The 5,000-nt window shown below is 46.3% G+C and overlaps 1 protein-coding gene across 4 annotated transcripts in view; it reads left to right on the forward strand.

Moving 5' to 3' along the window:
* The window catches only part of LOC147013219 (desmoplakin-A-like), a 156,557-nt gene that overhangs the window by 134,425 nt on the left and 17,132 nt on the right, over positions 1–5,000 (forward strand). The window lies entirely within an intron of this gene.

A 5,000-nucleotide genomic window follows, 5' to 3' on the forward strand; every position in this document is an offset into this window, starting at 1 on the left:
TGTTGCGGGCCGAGGGTCCAGTGGCGAGAACGACCACTAGGTGGGGGAGGTTCGTCGTCTCCCACCAGACTCCCCGGAATTGTAGGCCGTCGCTCCGGATAATTCCGTGATGTGGCAGGTCGCTTAACCGACTGTGGACGCCAATATCTCAACTGCGTAGCGTAGGGTCTATTTGTCTATAACCAATTTACCTAATTAACTGCGTGATTTCGACTACCGGGGAAACCACGCACTCGGCATGTCTTGCTCGAACCGGGTCACTCTACCAACTGTGGTAGAGTTCCAACGACCGACTACCAACTCCGGTTCCGGTGCAGCCGAACGGAAACTGCCAAAGCCGTGCCAGCTAGAATGAACAGATTATCGGGTATAAAAACCTGGCTAAACTCAGATCCGAACCATGCCGAACCAATGAAGGAAAAGACGAAAACGAACTGGGGACATTTCTGCAATTGTTTATTTCCAATAAAAAGACACAGGGAAGACTTAACGCAGATATGCAAGTAATATTTGCAATGATCAAAAACAAACACTGAAACAGTTTCTACTTATAAGACGGGCCCACACGCAGACCAAAACACAAATGAAAATAAACCGAGTTCTTTGTTTGACCCTCGCAGCTGAGGAGAGAGACGAGCTGGGGGTCAGAGTCCAGTTGGGTACCTGACCGTCGGAAGAAGGGGTGCTCCTTGGTGCGGCACCTGACAATGGTCGTTGGTTTGGTCCCCAGTCGCACGTGTGGGACTCGTGGTTCGTGGCAGAGCTCGGGTGGTGAATAGCAGGGTCCACGGAGGGGGGTCAGGGTCGCTCTTTCCTTTCCTTGTAGAGGGCAGGCAGGGACACGTTCGCCGCCTTCACGACCTTCTGCTCAACCCTCCGCTTCAAAGGAACTGCACGCTCAACAACAACCCTCAGAACCCTATCCAAAACCTTGTCAGAAACCCCTGGAGAACTTCCTCCAAGACCCTTCTTCCTCACTCGACTCTCAACCACCACAACCCTGTCAAAAACCTCAGAACAACCTTCGTAACAACCCCCTGCCTCAGAAAGTGCTCGGGAATTTATGGACCTCCCTCAACGGGCAGGGCTCGCTCAAACAGACGTCACTCCCCGCCCTGATTGGACAGGCTCCTATGGGTTAGCCCTTTCTGGGCGGGGTTTCGGCCCCTACTGGGAAACCCCACCCACTCTTCCATACGGGTTCATACTTGTCGAGCAACAGTATCAATGTTGCAAAGGTTGTCGTGAAAGAGTTACAACGTTTGTGGAAGCTGAGAAACTGGAACCACAAGATCCCGCCTCGGCACGTCAGGATGCGAGAAGGCAGCCGGTTGGCAGTGGATCGTGACGGGGGATGGGATGCTTGTTCGATGGCTTGTTAGATGTAATTTCCGAACTCAAAGAAATCGCAATGCACGCCTTTGATTCTCCCACTAGACAAAAGGAAGGGGATCTGACTACACACATACTTAATGACATAACTGACTTTTGGGACATCTGTCTGTTGAATGCAAATGGTTTCCAGATCCATAACAATATATGTATATACATATATATATATATATATTTTTAATATATTTATATATATATATATATATATATATATTTTTTATATATATTTATATATATATTTATATATATATTTTTTTATATATATATGTATATATATATATATATATATATAAATGTGTGTGTATATATATATATATATATATATATATATATATATATATATATATATATATATATATATATATATATATATATATATATATTGTTGCGAATTCGCGCCCGCCGGCGTGCGAACGGCCACGTGACTCGAATCGTGGCACGTCGCCCACCGGACGGACAATTCCGTCGTGACCCTCTCGGACTAACGCCGGAAGCTAGTCATGGGTGGGCCTTTCGGCTTCACCACGATCGTGCCAATTGGCCACCCGCGTGGGATAGGGTTGTTCGCCAAACTCGACCTACCTAAGTACCCACGCGGAGGGTAGACCGGGCGATCGCACCTCGCCGCAGGTCGACCCCCGGACATGGGCTGCTTAAGCGACCCGTTCCGTACTATCGGGATAACCGAGCGGTGTTATCGTCGCCCTCGATGGTTCCGATTAATTATCGGGCGTATTAAGCCCACAACCAACCCTTTACGTGAAGCAAGATGGAGATTCAATTAAAGAAAAGACGAAGCGAAACGGGAAAACAGTTCAACATGATGCACGTTTATTCCGCGGCACACGGAGAGCACACATATACAATTAAAACAGTTATGCACAAAAAGCAAATGTAACGAAAGAAACAATGACGCAGAGATACTACCGAATAAGTCCGACACACGGCAACACTTCACAGTTTTACTTCACCAGACTGGCGCCACACACACACGTTTACACAGAAACAAAAGAAAAGGGCCACCCTCAAAGACAAGGGGGCAGACGGGGCCTGTGGGCCAATATTTGCGCGGTGCCTGAAAGAGCGGTCAGGTCCGCGAGACCGGGCGGGTCCTACCCGCGTCTTTGTGATGAGCCGCAAATGTGGCAGCGCGGCGGTGCTCCGACTTCATGCTCCTTCGTGAGTTTCGTTGGCACTGCTTGGAGTGGGGTGGGAATGGGCCCCCTTTTCGCACTATCTCAGCGCGGGGGAAAAAGGGGGGGGGGAAATGTTGATGCTCTGGGGAAAGAGTATAGCTGGCTTGCTTAGGTCCCGTGACGAGCGATTCCGCCGTCTTCCTTGCCTCGGACCCGAACTCCTCGGTCTCTTCCCCTAATTCTCCTCAGCCGACTGCCGAAAACCACCGGGACGCCCTCGCCTCCCGACTCCACTCCGCGCTCCAAACTTCCTCTGCCCAAAACTCTCTCCGCTCTTCTGCCACTCTCCACTCTCCCCAGACCGACTCTGCCAAAACTGACTCTACCCAGATTCGCCCCACGCTCGGCGCTTTATAGGCCGGCAGGAGAACCCATATGCAAATTTCTGGATCAGAACGAGCTCAGGGGTGGAGCCACGCTCGCCAGTTGGACGGAGGAAAAGGGGCGTGAATCTCCCCTGATCCTAGAATTTGCATATCTTGATTCCACACAGACGTGCCTGGAGGCGGGGCCAAACCACCCCGCGCTTGCTGATTGGACGGATCAGAAGTGGGCGTGTAGCATTCCTGATCCGAATTCTCCTCGGAAAGGCCGCATTTTGCACTCGCGGCTCGGCGCGCGTCCCGTACGAGCCCAGGACAGCCTGACGCTCGGTGCTCACAGGTGGTGCGGGAATGGCCGCAGAAGGAGAGAGGTGAAGGTGGTGGAGGGTTTATGGTGGTGGTTTATGGCCATGGTGCCGTTCGGAATGGCGGTGATGCGATGTTTGCGGGAGCGAGTTGTGAAGGTAAAGATCGTGGCTGTTGGCGTTGTTGTTGTTGTGAAGCGGCGTTGTGGTTGGTGGTTGTTGTGTGATGGCGGTTGAGACGTGGTTGGTTCAAAATAAAGATAGAACAGAAAAACGGCTATCTCAAAGGGTCGCAACCCGAATGAATCACATGTATTCCCTCTAAACAACGGGTGTGGGGCTAACTACACATGTACTTACAGAGATATCTCACCTATGGGACCTGAATGGTGGTTTACGAATTTCCACAACCGCAACACTATATATATATATATATATATATATATATATATATATATATATATATATATATATATATATATATATATATATATATATACATATATATATATATATACATATATATATATATATATATATATTTTTTTTTTTTCCAGATGTCTCAGATGAAGAAAGTACAACCGAGTGGAGCACAGAACAGGAAAAAAAAAAGATGGGCAGAGTCGAAGATGAGTCCCATCAAAGAGGGGCATTAGATGCATGGATAAAAAGAAGTAAAGAAGAAGTAGGAGAACCTGGAGAAGTAAAAGATGATGTGGGTGCAGAGAAGGATTTTTCTGATACGGATTCAGCTCGGTCAGAACATAATACTCTCTCTCCTCAGTCTCGTTGTCAGGATGATGATCCATGTGAAGAAAATAAAGAAGATTTAAGCATATTTTTGTAAAGAAGCGATTTTGGCTGTTTGAAGAAACCGATTCCAGATCATTTGAAGATGACAATATTACAATATGGCCCTGAAAGATATCAGAATAAAAGTGGTCCATTTGCTGAGAAGGATGGGATCTCATTTTACATACAGTGGTTTGATAAAGTTTCCACAAACGGAGAAATTGTGGAGAGAAAATGGTTGTTATACTCTCCATATCGGAAAGCATGCTACTGTTTTGTTTGCTTTTTGTTTTCAAGGGAGCATCTATCATCTGTGTCAAACTTTGGAAAGGAAGACGGTTTCTCCACTTGGAGAAAATTAAATCCAAGAATACCTGACCATGAGAAAAGCCCTTCTCATAGAGCTCACATGAGGGAATACCTGAACCTCGTCGTTCGACTCCATCATTCAACTACGATAGATGCTGAACTTCAACAGCAAATGTCTGCTGAAAAGAAAAGATAGAAAGCTATAACTGAACGGATTGTTGAGGTTATATCCTTTCTGGCAAAACAGAATCTGGCCTATCGTGGACATCGAGGAGAAGGAATATCTGGGTTATCAGAGCCAGGGGAGACAGTCAGTGAAAATACAGGAAACTTTCTAGCAACAATCAGACTTTTGGCCAAATATGATGACATCTTAGCAAAACACTTGCAGAGAGGGAAAGAGAAACCAAAAAGTGTCACCTACTTGTCCAACAGAATTCAAAACGAAAGAATCAATCTTGGTGAAACTGTCAAGAAAAATATAATTTCCGAAATTAAGGACGCAAAATATTTTCGCATAATGCTGGATTCAACTCCAGATATTGCCCATGAAGATCAGGTTTCTGAAATTCTGCGTTACGTTCATATTGATGAAAGCAGAAAAGTAGAAATAAAGGAGACATTTCTGGGATTTTTTCAAGTCAACAAGAAAGATGTAGCCAGCCTGGTAAATAATATTCAGG

The sequence above is a fragment of the Eptatretus burgeri genome, chromosome 14 (genome assembly GCF_056783735.1).
Source record: "Eptatretus burgeri isolate ZD-2024b chromosome 14, Ebu_testis_v1, whole genome shotgun sequence".
Classification (NCBI taxonomy): Eukaryota; Metazoa; Chordata; class Myxini; order Myxiniformes; family Myxinidae; genus Eptatretus; species Eptatretus burgeri.